Here is a 16,703-nt window from a genome sequence, read left to right as displayed (position 1 = left end):
TTAGGGCCTTATATATTAGAAACCCTCAATAAGTCACCCCATTTTAAAAACGTCACCCCTCAAAGTATTCAAAACAGCATTTTAAAAGTATCTTAACCCTTTAGATGTTTCACAGGAATTAAGGCAATGTAGATGTGAAATTTTTAAAATTCTTTTTTTTTTGCAGAAATTCATTTTTCATCTATTTTTTTTGTAACACAGAAAGTTTTACCAAAGAAACGCAACTCAATATCTATTCCCCAGATTCTGCAGTTTTTAGAAACACCCCACATGTGGCCCTAGTGCACTTATTGACTGAAGCACAGGCCTCAGAAACAAAGGAACACCTAGAGGATTTTGGGGCCTCCTTTTTAAAAAAAATATATATTAGGCACCATGTCGGGTCTGAAAGGCTCTTGCGGCGCTAAAACAGTGGAAATCCCCCAAAAGTGACCCCATTTTGGAAACTATACCCCTTGAGGAAATTATCTAGGGGTATAGTGAGCATTTTGACCCCGCAGGTTTTTTGCAGAAATTATTGGAAGTAGACCGTGAAAATGAAAATCTACATTCTTTCAAAGAAAATGTAGGTTTAGCAATTTTTTTAAATTTCCACAAGGACTAAAAGGAGAAAATGCACTACTACTTTTGTAAAGCAATTTCTGCCGAGTAAAACAATACCCCGCATGTGGTCATAAAAGGCTGTTTGGACACACAGCAGGGCTTAGAAGGGAAAGAGCGCCATTTGGCTTTTGGAGCTCAAATTTAGCAGGAATGGTTTGCGGAGACCACGTCGCATTTGCAAAGCCTCTAAGGGTATGTTCACACGAGGTCATTACGTCCGTAATTGACGGACGTATTTCGGCCACAAGTACCGGACCGAACACAGTGCAGGGAGCCGGGCTCCTAGCATCATAGTTATGTACGACGCTAGGAGTCCCTGCCTCGCTGCCGGACAACTGTCTCGTATTGAAAACATGATTACAGTACGGGACAGTTGTCCGGCAGCGAGGCAGGGACTCCTAGCATCGTACGTAAGTATGATGCTAGGAGCCCGGCTCCCTGCACTGTGTTCGGTCCGCTACTTGCGGCCGAAATACGTCCGTCAATTACGGACGTAATGACCTCGTGTGAACATAGCCTAAGGGACAAAACAGTGAAAACACCAAAAAAGTGACTCCATTTAGGAAACTACACCCCTTGAAGAATCCATCTAGGGGTGTAGTGAGAATTTTGAACCCACAGGGGTTTCATAGTTTTTTTTTAGAATTGGGCAGTGAAGATTAAAAAAATCCTTTTTTTCCAATAAGACGTAGCTTTAGCTCAAAGGTTTTCATTTTCTCAACAAATAAAGGAATAAAAGAACCCCAACATTTGTAAAGCAACTTCTCTGGAGTACGGCAATACCCCATTTGTGGTCATAAACTGCTGTTTGGTCACACGGCAAGGAAGAAAAGAGAAGGAGCTTTAGGAGCACAGATTTTGCTGGATTGGTTTCTTGACACCATGTCACTTTTGCAAAGCTCCTAAGGTACCAGTACAGTGGAAACTCCCCAAAAGTGACTCGATTCACGAAACTAAACCCCTTGAGGAATTCATTTAGGGGTGTAGTGAGCATTTTGACCCCACAGGTGTTTCATAGATTTTATTAGAATTGGGCCTTGAAAATAAAAAAAATCCTTTTTCTTCAATAAGACGTAGTTTTAGCTGAAAATGTTTCATTTTCTCAACAAATAAATGAAAAAAAGCACCCCAACACTTGTAAAGCAACTTCTCCTGTGTACGGAAATACCACATATGTGGTCATAAACTGCTGTTTGGGCACAGAGTAGGGCTCAGAAGGGAAGGAGCGCCATTTGGCTTTTGGAGTACAGATTTTGCTCTATTGGTTTCTGGGCGCTATGTCGCATTTGCAAAGTCACTGTGGGACCAATACAGTGGATCCCCCCAGAAGTGACCCCATTTTGGAAACTACACCCCTCAAGGTATTCACCTAGGGGTGTAGTGAGCATATTAACCCCACAGGTGATTGGCAGAAATTGGTGTGCACTCGATGTTGAGGAGTGAAAATTGGAGTTTCTCCATTGATATGCCAATATGTGGCACCCAGCTTGTGCCACTGGAGACACACCCCCCAAAAATTGTTAAAAGGGTTCTCCCGGGTATGGCGATGCCATATATGTGGAAGTAAACTGCTGTTTGGGCACACTGTAGGGTTCAGAAGGGAGGTAGCGCCATTTGGCTTTTGGAGCGTGGATTTTGCTTGTAGTAGTTTTGTTTTGAGTCTTACTGGTATTTCCGTTTATAATGTGGGTGTACATGTAAGCCAGGTTATATAAGGGGCATAGTCAGGTGGTATAATAATGGGGTAAAAAAAAACAATAAAATAATCCATAGATGTGTCTTACGCTGTGACACAATCCTTTCTGCACAGGTCGGTGTCACACTAATAAATGGTCTTTACTTATTCCCCTTTTGGTCCACACTCGGCATCTTTGCAGTTTGAGGAATTTTGCTGTGAAGTGTTGTCCTGGTATAATACGGACGCCCTCACTTCCAGCAGATATGTTTGGGCCCTACCCTTCCTGGTTCCCTAATTTTATGGGCCTTGATAATTCGCCACTTGAAACAGAAGAAAAGTTCCCCTCGGGCTGGCACAACTGCATATTTTTATTTTCTGGCTTATTGGAGCCTTAACTCATTTTATTTTTTCATAGATGTAGTGGTATGAGGGCTGTTTTTCTTTTGCGGGACGAGCTGTAGTTTTTATTGGTATCATTTTGGGGTAAATGCGACTTTTTGATCACTTGTTATCCTTTTTTTTTTTTTGGGAGGCAAGGTGACCAAAAAACAGCAATTCTGGTATATTTTTTTAGTTATTTTTATACAGCGTTCGCCACGCATTATAAATTACATGTTACCTTTATTCTGCGGGTCAGTCCGATTCCGGTGATACCTAATTTACTGAACTTTTTTATGTTTTACAACTTTTTGCACAATAAAATAACTTTTGTAAAGAGAATGGATTTTTTCTGTCGCCAAGTTGTGAGAGCCATAACGGTTTTAATTTTTTCGTCGAGCTGTATGGCTTGTTTTTAGCGAGACGAGTTATAGTTTTTATCGGTACCATTTTTGGGTACATGCTACTTTTTTATCACTTTTTATTTCAATTTTTGGAAGACAAAGTGACCAAAAAATAGCAATTATGTCAGTATTTATTTATTTATTTTTTACGGCGTTCACTGTGCGGAATAAATAACAATAATATTTTTATAGTTAAGGTTGTTACGGTCGCAGCGATACCAAATATGTATGGCTTTATTATTTTTTTCAATAATAAAATGACTTGATAAGGGAAAAAGGGCGATTGTGTTTTGTGTTATTAGTTGAAACTTGTATTGTATTTTTTACAACTTTTATTTTTACTTTTTTTACACTTTTTGTTTACACTTTTCTTTAGTCCTACTAGGGGACTTGAAGGTCCAACTGTTTGTTTGATGTTCTAATACATTGCACTACCTATGTAGTGCAATGTATTAGAACTGTCAGTTGTTCACTGACAGCAAGCCGATGAGGCTCTGCCTCCAGTTAATGCGGTTAATGCCAGGAATCGGAGCTAGCTCCGGTTCCTGGCGATAGATCAGGGTGTCCGCTGTAACATACAGCGGACACACACTGCTGATGACGCCGGCTCAGCTTCTGAGCCAGAAGCTGAGCCGGCGCCATCTTGCCGATGGTACCGGAAGCCTTTTGGGACCCGCCGACAACGGGGCATAGGAGGATTCCGTTACTGGCAGACCGAGAGGTAAGTATTAGCCCTCCGATCGCCTTTGCAGCCACCGACAACCCATCGATCACGTTGCTGGGGTGACGGTGGCCATAAACTCCTCACATGCTGCGATCTATTGAACGCAGCATGTGAGAGGTTAATCGGTCGGATTGGAGGCTAGCTCCAGTCCTGGCCGATACCTCAGGGTGCCAGGTGGATATCTGGCGGTGATGTCGCTGGCTCAGCTCCTGAGCCAGCTCCATCTGTTTCACGTACATCTCCCATCACGTAACTGTACGTGAAATTGCGGGAAGGGGTTAATGGTTGTCTGAGGAATGTTATGCCACGCTGAATGCACTTGGGCACACAAATCATCAAGATTGGCTGCTGGCAGCTCCCTTTGCTATTCCCGACCAATGATGTACAGATGTGCTCGATGGGAGACAAGTCTGGAGACGCTGCAGGCCATGGTAGCATGTTTAGACCATGCAGGCTGCTCACAGTGGCATGAGCAATATGAGGCCTGGCATCCTGTTAAAAAATGGCCTCTGGGACACTTTGGAGAAATGTCCGGTACACTGGTTCCACAACCAAATCAATGTAATGCCTAGCTGTTCGTGTACCTGAAATGAAGACTAGAGGGGACCGGCTACAATATATCATGAACCCACACACCAAAATCCCGGGAGTAGGACCGGTGCAAAGTTCCCTTGTAAAGGCCTCTTCATGGCATTGCCCACGTGGTCTCCAGACCAATCTCTGGTTATCACTGTGTACAAGACAAAAGCGGGACACATCGCTTTAGAGAATAGACCTCCATTCCAGCCACCATTGCTTTCTCGCTGTGCACCATGATAGCCTTTGCAAGTCGCATGTGGTCAATGAAACCACTGTAGCTGGATGTCTGGCTCATAGCCCGATGTGGTGTAAACACCTTCTGATGGTTTGTATCGACACCGGTTGCCGTCTTAGGCTTGGAATGTGATGTCCAACTTCACTAACAGTACAGAATGGATCACTACGCGCCATTTTTCCAAACAGACATTCTGTTCATGCAGGGATTTACTACCGCACACCTCTTTCTGTCAATCCCGTTCGTTGTTGTTCTTCCAAGCTCCAGGACACGCAACGTTGAACAGTGCTGATATCTTAGCCTATGTGCGTAGCGATCTGCCGGAGTTATAAACCTAGGTCTCTTAGTTCAAGGATTCTCTCCCTCGAAGTTTGCGACAAGTGCTGAAAACCAGCAAAACAACACAGCTATGTGCCCACCGGGTAGCTGGTGGGCATATAAAAAATTACTATTAACTAAATGCAAGCAAAGCACTTATTTCATAACTACCTATAGGAGAAACAAAATAAAATTAGAAAAATCTTTATTAATGCTGTTGTAAGCAATTTTACAAACCACAAATATTAAATTAGTCAATGTGAGCTGCTAGAGAGTGAACTCAAAGGCGCAATGTCTGAAAGACATCTGTGGATAGCACACTTCTATCTTTCTAAATGTTGCAATTAGAGCCAGGGGCTGCAGAATTCTGTGCCTCCACTACCTAGTAGAACAGAATGCATATAACAGCAAAGCATGATATTAAAAATTAGTTAGCCCCCCGACATGTTTCGCAACAGGGGTTTCCGTTGCTAACCCGGTAGCGAAACATGTCGGGGGGGCTAACTAATTTTTAATATCATGCTTTGCTTTTGCCTATCCAAGCGATTCAGAGATTGTTTTCTCATGACATATTGTACTTTATGTTAGTGGAAAAATGTGGTCAATAAATTCATAGCTTATTTGTGAAAAACACCAAAATTTGAAGAAAATTTGCAAAAAGAATAATTTTTCTAATTTTAAATGTAATCTACTTGTAAAACAGATAGTAATACCACACAAAATTGTTCCTAATTAACATCCCCCATATGTCTACTTTATATTTGCATTGTTTTTTGAACATTATTTTATTTTTCTAGGACGTTACAAGGCTTAGAACTTTAGCAACAATTTCTCACATTTTCAAGAAAATTTCAAAAAGCTATTTTGTCAAGGACCAGTTCAGTTCTGAAGTGACTTTGAGGGGCTTATGTACTAGATAGACCCCATAAATCACCCCATTTTAAAAACTGCACCCCTCAACGTATTCAAAACAGCATTCAGAAAGTTTATTAACTCTTTAGGTGTTTCACAGGAATTAAAGCAAAGTAGAGGTGAAATGTACAAATTAAATTTTTTTTTGCCGAAATTCATTTGTAATACATTTTTTTCTGTAACACAGAATGTTTTACCTGAGAAACGCAACTCAATATTTATTGCCCAGATTCTGCAGTTTTTAGAAATATCCCACATGTCGCTCTAGTGTGATAATGGACTGAAGCACCGGCCTCAGAACCAAAGGAGCACCTAGGGGATTTTGGGGTCATGTCAGGTTTGAAGTGGTCTTGTGGTGCCAAAACAGTGGAATCTCCCCAAAAGTGGTTTTCGAAACTACACACCTCAAGGAATTTATCTAGGGGTATAGTTAGCATCCGGCTTTTGGAGTGCAGATTTTGCTTGGTGGTTATTCTGTTTGGGGGTTTCCTCTTATTTCAGTTTATAATGTGGGGGCATATGTAATCTGTGCGGAGTACATCAGGGCATAAAAAGAGGGTATAATAATGCGGTAAATAAATAATAATTCATAGATGTGTGGCCAGTGTCCCACTGATAAATGTTGCCCAATTTTACCCGCCTTTGGAACGCTCTGCACATTTTGCATCGCCATATTCTGAGAGCCAGAACTTCTTTATTTTTTTTCCACCAGAGCTGTGTGAGGGTTTATTTGTTGCAGGACAATGTCGTTTTCATTGGTACCATTTTGGGGTATTGTCAGGCGATTGTTTTATCACATTTTATTCCATTTTTTGGCAAGCAAGGTTACCAAAAACAAGCAATTCTGATAATGTTTTGCATTCTTTTTTTTACAGTGTTCACCGTGGGATATAAATAACATTTTACTTTATTCTGCGGGTCGATACGATTACAGCAATACCATACGTATATGGTTTTGTTATGTTTTTCATCATTTGCACAATAAAATCACTTTTTTTTTTAAATAATAAATTTTTTATGTCACAATATTATGCGAGACTTTATTTTTTTATTTTTCATCAAAAAGCTGTGTAAGGGCTTGTTTTTTGCTGGATGGGTTGTAGTTTTTATTGGTACTATTTTGGGGCATATGCCACTTTTTGATCACTTTTTTGTTGTTTATGTATATGTTTTGTGAGGGGTGGTGACCAAAAAATAGCGATTCTAGCATTTTGTATTTTTTATTTTTTTGCAGTGTTCACCGTGCAGGAAAAATCAGGTTATAATTTTCCAGTTTGGGTCATTACAGATGTGGAGATACCAAATATGTGTTCTTTTTTTAAAGTTTTCATTTTTTTCCTTTAAAAAAAATACTTATTATAGGAAAAAAGGCAGGTTTTTTTTAACTTGAAACTTTGATTTTTGCACTTTTTTACACACAACATTTCTATTAACTTTTTGTTTTGTCCCACTAGGGGACTTGAAGGCCTGCATTTCTGATCTTTCCTTTAATACATTGCACAATGTATTAGAGCTGTCAGTTATGCGCTGACAGCAAGCCTATTAGGCCCTGCCTCCAGGCGGGGCCTAATGGGCTTCAATACGTGACAGACCAGGAGGCCATTGTTAGGCCTCCGGTTGCCATAGCAATGGTCGGCAACACTGCAATCATATAGCAGCTATGCCGATCGTCTGCAAACCACTAAGATGCCGCGATCGCTTTTGATCATGGCATCTAAGGGGTTAATGGCAGGGATCGGAGCTAGCTCCATTCCTGTGCCATTACAGCAGGGTATCAACTGTAACATTCAACTGACACCCGCTTCTGAGCCTGTGCCATCTTGTTTCTAGAGGTGGCAGCCTTCTAGGCCCCGCCTCCGAGCACGACCAAACAGGCTTCCGCACTTGGCAGACAGGAGGCCATTGTAAGGCCTCCGGTCTGCCAAAGCAGCTATCGGAACCCCGCGTTTACATCGCTGGGTTCTGATCTGCTTGTACATCCTATAGATGCAGCGCTCGCTTTTGAGGGGGTTAATTGGCCGGATCAGAGGCTAGTTCCGGTCCTGGCCATGCAGCAGGGTGTCAGCTGTAACATACAGCTGACACCCGCTGGCAATGATGCTGGGTCAGCTTCTGAGCCTGCACCAGCAACACAATGTACATTTACGTTGTTTTGCCTTAAGACCTTGTCGACAGCGACATAATAGTAGTACGTGACATGTTGCCAAGGGGTTAAATTATAAATGGACATTGTATAATATTGTCTATTAGTGGTTATTAGTGGTTACATGGCAGCATATATAAAAATTTAAAACAATAATTCCTTTCTTAACCCCAGTGGCGTAACTACTGCTGTAGCAACCGTAGCCGCTGCTATGGGGCCCGCGGCATGAGGGGGCCCGTGCTGCATGCCGACATGCTCCCCTATATGCCCGGTGGCGCAGCTAGCAGCCGTTATGGCTGCTACAGCGGTAGCGACGCTACTATGGGGCCCGCGCCGCCGAGTCTCTAACATTTATGGACCGGGCGGCACGGGCCCTCTCATGCCCGGTGACATCGCTAGTATCGGAGGGGGTCCCAGTGCAAGCGACAGCCAACCCCTCTTTCAGTAATTGTACCTGCGTGTACATAGCACGCAGGTACAAATACATTCATTAGCGCTGAATGGCCGGGCCTTACAATGACGCTGATTGGCAGGGCAAAATGACTTGCCCCGCCAGTCAGCGCCTTTCAATGACGCTAGTGGCGCGATGACGTTATCGCGCCACTTCCGTGGTTGCAAGGCGCTGATTGACGGGGTAAGTCATTCTGCCCTGCCAATCAGCGCCTTTCAATGACGCTAGTGGCGCGATTATGTCATTGCGCCGCTTCCGTGGTTGAAAGGCGCTGATTGACGGGGTAAGTCATTCTGCCCTGCCAATCAGCGCCTTTCAACGATGCGCCGCTTGTTCAGCTCCAGCAGACCTGCTCAGAATAGAGAAGATCTGCATTGCCACTGGATGGCACGGGAACGGGATCATGTGAGTATGTAAAGATTTTCGTTTTTTTTCGACTAAAACTGTGAGTGGCATTATCTATAGTGGGGGCTCTATCTACATGGGGGCTCTATATGTGGGGATGTAGAGCACTATAAACAGGGGGAGCTATATGTAGGGCACTATATACAGGGGTGAGCTATATGTGGGACACTATATACAGGGGTGGGCTATATGTGGGACACTACATACAGGGGTGGGCTATATGTGAGACACTATATTCAAGGGTGGGCTACAGGTGGAGAACTATCTATAGGGGGAACTATTTGTAGGGCACTATCTATAGGGGTGGGCAATTTGTGGGACACTATATACAGGGGTGGGTTACCTGTGGGGCACTATCTACAGTGGGGTTATATGTAGGGCACTGTCTACAGGGGTGGGCTATATGTGATTCACTATCTAAAGAGGTGTGCTATATGTGGAGCACTATCTATAGGGGAAGCTATATGTAGGGCAGCACGGTGGCTCAGTGGTTAGCACCATTGCCTTGCAGCTCAGGAGTCCATATGTGGGCACTATCTACAGAGGCTCTGTGGGGGTCACTATCTACAGGGGGGCTATGGGGGCACTATCTCCAGGGGGAACGGTATGTGTGTGGGACACAGTGTATGGTACTATTTTAATCAGGGACACAGTGTATGGCACTATTATAAATGTAAATGTTTATTCAGTAATGTATGATCTGCAGCGAGATGATGGGTGGTTATGATTTTTTTTTTGTGGAACAGCGTCTCCCAGCATATCCATACCATTGTTCGGTCCATGCTGTGAGCTCTAGTTTTACGCCGTACAAACCTATTCGGCAGGGGTTGCACTAAATTTGAGCTGTATTTGTTCTGGTGTTGTATATATATAATGAGCTTGGTTCAAGTGCTGTATTTATGTACTGAGGTTTGTTCTGGTGCTGTACATATGTATTGAGCTTGGCTCTCATGCCGTATATATATTCAGAGCTTGGTTCTGGAGCTGTAATTATATAGGATATATTTATAATAACAAAATATGCAGGGCAGATGGAATTGTCTTCAATTCATTGTATATCATGGGAACCTGTCTGGTAGTTTTAACCCCTTGAACCACCACCATGCAGTAATAAATGACCTGACAATATTTCCAAATGCATGTTTTTTCAGATGCAGCAAAATCTTTCAAATCAACTTTTAAAACGGCACACACTATATGCTAATTTCTCATTAAAGGCTCATGGGTCGGTGCCGCGATCCTGAAGAGCCACATAGTCCTGCCTCCAAACCCACCTTGCCATGTTTGATTGGCATCCCCCTGGCTGATACAACTTTCTCGGATGCACCATTGCCTTGTACTACTTGGGGGCTGTGTAGCACTATATACAAGTGGTGGGCTGTGTGGCGCTATACACATTGGGAGCTGTGTGGCACTATGCACATCGGGGAGCTGTGTGGCACTATATACAAGGGGCTGTGTGACACTACTAAGGGGGGCTGTGTGGCACTATCTATTAGTGGGGCTGTATGGTACTATTTACAAGGGGTGGGCTGTGGCTCTATCTACAGGGGGCTGTGTGTGGCGCCATCTACTAAGAGGGGGGCTGTGTGGCACTATCTACTAAGGGGTGGCTGTGTGGCACTATCTACAAGGGAGGGGGAGCTGTATGGCGCTATATACATGGGGACTTTATGGCGATATCTACAGGGGGGCTGTATGACACTATCTACAAGGGGGAGGTTGGGGCACTATCTACAAGTGGGGTGTGACACTGTCTACAGGCGGGGCCTTATAGCACTTTCTACAGGGGGCTGTATGGCACAATCTACATGGCGCACTATCTATAAGGGGGGATGCTTGTGGCACCTGGAGGGACCCCAGTCAAGAGCTTGCTATGGGGCCTAGTCTTTCCTAGTTACGCCCCTGCTTAACCCCTTTCCACTCCAAGGGCTGTTGGTTGGATAATGGCATGTACTTAACCCCATGTTTCTTCCTTACTAATTGTAACCCCAAATACTGAATGATAAAATATATGTCCAGTCCTTTTTAAATTCTGTTATTAATTCTGCCATTAATACATTTGGGAAAGGGAATTCCGCAGCTAAACCATGTGTACTGTAACCTCACCACCACCACCACCACCGCTATACTGATAATGGACAGATATTTTTCCCCACAAACAATAGACGCCCCTTGGTCTATTGTACTGATTCTAGAATGAACTGTGCCAAATCATTGTACTGACCCTGTATATTTTTATACATAGTAACACGATTGCTGTGTTGTATTGTCTTTCGCATACCTCTTTTGCTGTCTATAGAGCAGATCTGGTTTTCAAGAAAGTTAACTAATTCCAGATTACATATTGCTACACATAGTTTAGAGTTATTCTTCAGGGTAAGATCTCAGCTTTTTCTTGAATGAACAAAATTAAGAAGTCCTTACCACTTGCTAAAATATTCACACCTTTACTGCTATTTCTCTCCCATATAAAAATAATATAAGAATTTAATAATGTAGATTGTACCATAAGTAGGTTTGTCTCTTAGCAGTAGTAATAGAGTGTGGCTCATTATAAAGTAGCTGATAGGAAAGTAATAATGTATTCTGCAAAGAAACAGCTAATTTCGCATTTAAATGAAGTACGCTGAGTAAATAACTGCAAGGCCCACGTTATGTTTCTTTTGAGATTAACTATATCATTGACCAGGGAAAACTGGCCTACTTTTCCAGCAATCAATAGTTTTAAGGTACATCTGCTATATTAGATAAAACCGGCAAATTAGCCAGACAGTTCTTAGTTAAAGCGAGTTTGCCACCAGGACTGACGCCTTTAATTTAAGGCATTTAACCCCTTCCCGCCGCAGCCCTTTTTCAGATTTTCATTTTAGTTTTTTCCTCCCCACCTTCCAAAAGCCATAACGTCTTTATTTTTCCGTCGATATAGTACTATGAGGGCTTGATTTTTGCAGGACGAGTTGTAGTTTTATGTAGCACCATTTATTTTGCCATATAATGTACTAGAAAATGTGCAAAAAATTATTTGTGTGGTAAAAAATGAAAAAAACAGCGATTCCTCCATATTTTTTTGCGCACCGTTTTTACGGAACTCCCTGTGCAATTAAAATAACATGTTAACTTTATTGTGGGTCAATACGATTACGGCAATACCAAATATATGTTGTTTTTTCTATATTTTACTATTTTTACAAGTAAAAAGTGTAAAAAATAAAATGTATTTTGTTTTCGCCAAATTCCGAGAGCCATAACTTTTTTATTTTTCCGTCGATTAAGTGGTATGAGGGCTTATGTTTTGCAGGTTAAGTTGTAGTTTTTAATAATACCATTTTGGTGTACATGCGATGGTTTGATCACTTTTTATTTCATTTTTTGTGGGAGATTAGGTGACCAAAAAAATAGAGATTTTGGCGTTCACAATTTTTATTTTTTTACTGCGTTCACTGTGCAGTTTAAATAATGATATATTGTAATAGTTCAGACTTTTACGGATGCGGCGATACCAATTATGTTTATTATTATTTTTTTTACTATGCTCTAGGGGGGAAAATGAGAAAAAGTTTTTTTTTTTGAACTTTTAATATATATTTTTTTTTTACACAAAAAAACAACTTTATTTAACAAATTTGTACTTTTTTTATTAGTCCCCCTAGGGGACTTCAACCAGCGATCGTTAGATCGCTTGCACGATATACTGCAATACTAATGTATTGCAGTATAGCGTGATTCTGACAGGCAACTATTAATCCCTTAATAGGCTTAATAGGAGCACAAAGATGGCGGACCTGGGGGCCTTCATTAGGCCCCCAGGCAGCCATACCAGCCACCCCCCCGCGATTGCGTTGGGGGGCGCGATGAGCTATTAGAGGGGGTCACCCCCTCTTTCTAACGATTTAAATGCTGCGGTCGCTAGTGATCGCAGCATTTAACGAGTTAAACGAGTGGGAACGCGCTCAAGCCCGATACTGCTCGTTACTCTGAAGTCTCGGCTGTAACAAACAGCCGACACCCGCATGGTATGGAGCGAGTTCACTCCGTGAGCCCGCTCCATACTTCCCCTACCCGACTTTGGCGTATGGATACGTCGAATGTCGGGAAGGGGTTAAACTATGCCCTAAGAAAATAAGCCAGTGGGTCATTTTGCTTATGGCACCATTAGAAAGCATGCTATTAGTATGATAAAGTATGTGTATTATGGAAACATTTGATACCTTATTACAGGTAAAATACAGGTTTAAGTAAGAAAATTCAATGCATAGATTTTGGATGTATTCTCATAGGGCGGTAATAGCCAATGAGTATTAGCAAAGGTATTGTTAACATCTTGATTATAATCTACAGAGGAATATGGATTAAGAAATGCAGTCAAGGGTTTAAACTATGCACAGTCATGTCAGACAAAATATGGTTGTTTATTCTAGTTGCATGTCTCCTGAGTCAATCTTATCAATATTCTTACATCAGATTTGTCTAAGATTTCTTTATTATGTGGCCTGAGTCCTGTATTACCATGTCTCCATGTCATATTTGAAATCAATTTCCTTGTCTAGCAAACTGCATGTCTTCTTGTTTACTCTGCAACTCTGCTAGTTTTAACACCTTTATATAGAGATGAGTGAAAACATTAAAGTTTGCTACACTAATGATTCATTACATAGTCTGGGCTTCCTTCGATTTGTTGAAGATTGTGATGATTGCAGGAAGAGTACATAAATATCTTTATGTATTATATCCACTCTTAAAGTTTTTAGGTTGCCCTTGCTATGTAGACATCGGTGGGCCACCATCCAGTATAGCTTGTAGGTCCAGCAACAGTCAGGTCCAGGAGTATTTGGACAGTGACACTTTTTGCATAACCCTCTACACTACCATAATGGATTTAAAAAAATGCAATCTTGTGAACTTCAATTGAAGTGCAGAATTTCGGCTTTAACTCAAGTGGTTTAACAAAAATATTGTAGTAATCATTTAGGAATTACAGACATTTTTTCCATTGCCTCTTTTGAAACTCTTGGTATATTTTTTAAATGAAGGAAAGCACTGTCAACCTCAGCAACACCAAAAGACCTTGAGGACCACGGAAGACAACTAACTGCCTCGCAGAATTCTTTCCTTGGTAAAGAAATACGCCCTTACAACATCTAGACAAGTCAAGAACACTCTGGAGAAGATGGACATATCATTATCAGTCCGCAATCAGGAGGCACCTTCATGAATGTTTATACAGAGGTTTTATCACTGCTAACACTGTAGAAAAGGATTAGACTTTGCTAGAAAACATCTAAATAAACCGCCCACATCTGGAACAAGGTTTTTGTTTTACAGAGCAGTATGGAGAAGAAAAGGAAGGGTTCATGATACAAAGCATACCATGTCATCTGTCAAACATGGGGGAGGAAATATTATGGCATGGGCGTTTTTGGCTGCCAATGAAACTGGGTCACTGTTTATTGATGATGTAACTGCGGATAGAAATAGCAGGATGAATTCTGAAGTGTATAGAGCGAGACTTTCTGCTCAGATTCAGTCAACTGCTGCAACACTGATATGACAGGACAGATGGATAATGAGCCAAAACATATATTAAAAGCAACCAAAGAGCTTTTTAAAGCAAAGGGATAGAATATTCTTCAATGGCCGAGTCAGTCATCTGACCTCAACCTGATTGAGCATGCTTTTCACAAGCAGCAACTGAAGGCGGCTGCAGTAAATGCCTAGGAATGAAACTCTGCAATTGGTGATGTCCATGGGTACCAGAAATCAGACAATCATTGACTGCAAAGGATATGTATCCAAATGCAGAAAATAATCCTTATATTTATAAATACGGTAATTTGACCAATAACTTTTGAGCCTGTGAAAATGGAGGGGCTATGTAAAAAATTGCTGGAATTCCAAACGCTTAATGCATTATTTGTGTTAAACCACTTGAAACAAACCTGAAAGTCTACACTTTAATCCATTTACTTCTGGATGTGACTGTATGTCCCGTCCTCAACCATAACCATATTCTTATCAGGTTAAAAACAAAACAGATAGTCAGGTAACCTTTAAAAAGTGAGTTACATAGTTATTTGTTTTCAATGCAAAGTAGTGCCATGGTCCGCTCTATGGGTCTTACTCTGAATAAGAACCTATAAACCCAACTATTATACCCGTACAGAAAAAAATTAAGACATTAGGCAATCCAATTGGACATCTATAGCTCTTTGGACCATTCCCTTCTTAATTCACAAATAGATGCAAATAGTAGATACAGTCCTGACCAAATGTTTAGAGACTGACACATATTTTGCTTTTCACAAAGTTTGCTGCTTCAGTGTTTTTAGATCTTTTAGTCAGATCAGGTATTAACAAAAGGCAAACTTGGGGGCTTTTGTTGGGCCCCCAGCTGACATAAAAACCATCAGCACCCCACGATCGCATCACAGGTGTGCCGTTGGTTTGTGAGAGGGAGCCCCCCTCTCTCAAACCACTGAGATGTGGCGGTTGCTATTGACCACCGCATCTGAGGGGTTAAATGGGCTGGATCAATGCTGATTTTGATCCTGCCTGCTCGAGCAAATCTGCTCCAAGCCCTCAGCTACCTCTGGTAGCTGAGAGCAGGGAGCTTTCACTCCTCCCGGCGGCACTATTTTATTCTGATGCAGAATAGGTGAAAAGGCTACTTCATCAGAATAAAGCCAGTTAGTGACCGCCATAAAAACACCTATGGGCAGTCACTAATGTGTTATGCAAAGATTCAATATTTAAAGTGTTGTTCCTTCTTTTTCAAGACTTCTTTAATTTGCCCTGGCATGCTGGATATCAGCTTCTAGGCTAAATCCTGACTGATGACAAACCATTCTTGCCTAATCAGTGCTTGGAGTTTAGCACAATTTCCATGTTTTTGTTTGTCCACCCGCTATTTGAGGATTGACCACAGGTTCCCAATGGGATTGAGATCTGGGGAGGTTCCTGGCCATGGACCCAAAATGTCATTGTTTTGTTCACCGAGCCACTTAGTTATCACTTTTGCCTTGTGACATGGTGCTCCATCATGCTGGAAAAAGCATTGTTCATCACCAAATTGCTCCTGGATCTTAAGAGAAGTTGTGCTTGGAGAATGTTTAGATACCATTTTTTATTCATCAAAGTTTTCTTAGGCAAAATTGTGAGTGAGCCTACTCCCATGGATGAAAAGCAGCCCCACACATGAATGGTCTCAGGATGCTTTACCATTGGCATGACACAGGACTCATGGTAGTGCTCCCTGTAATGCCCATGGCCACGTACCGTCGGGATTAGTCACCTCCTGACGGCTGCAGCCTCAGGAGACGCCAGCGCTCACTTCCGCTTCACTCTGCTGTGTACCGTAGGGTGCGCACCTGAAAAGTATGTCAAATTAGCACATGATCACCCTGGACATTGCCTGAGCATTGTTGTATTTACTCGTGTTACTCTTTGCAAATGGTACCTTAGTCTTTTCCAGTTACCAGTGTTCCCATACCTGATACCTGTATCCTGTATCCCGTGCTACCTTGTTTCTGTGTCATAGAGAGTTGGAGTGGTGTTGTGTCATATACTACGCCTGCTGTGTTACACCACGCCTGGTGTCTACCTGCTGCCAAGGTCCCATCCGAGCCTAACCATCGCTGCTGTCTGAATTTCCACAGGTACCCTTATTCGAACTTTAGACATTGTGTTGATATACTGTTGACCAGCTGTTATCCCGCTGCGGCGGTATGGCCCAGTGGGTCCACACACCCACTGTGACACTCCCCTTTTCTTCTTCGGACAATCAGTCTTCCAGATGTCCCAAACAGTCTGAAGGGGGCTTCATCAGAGAAAATAACTTTACCGCAGTGCTCTACAGTCGAATTCCTGCAGAATG

This window comes from Rhinoderma darwinii, chromosome 1, assembly GCF_050947455.1.
Source record: "Rhinoderma darwinii isolate aRhiDar2 chromosome 1, aRhiDar2.hap1, whole genome shotgun sequence".
Taxonomy (NCBI): domain Eukaryota; kingdom Metazoa; phylum Chordata; class Amphibia; order Anura; family Rhinodermatidae; genus Rhinoderma; species Rhinoderma darwinii.
Note: the sequence above shows the minus strand (reverse complement) of the source record.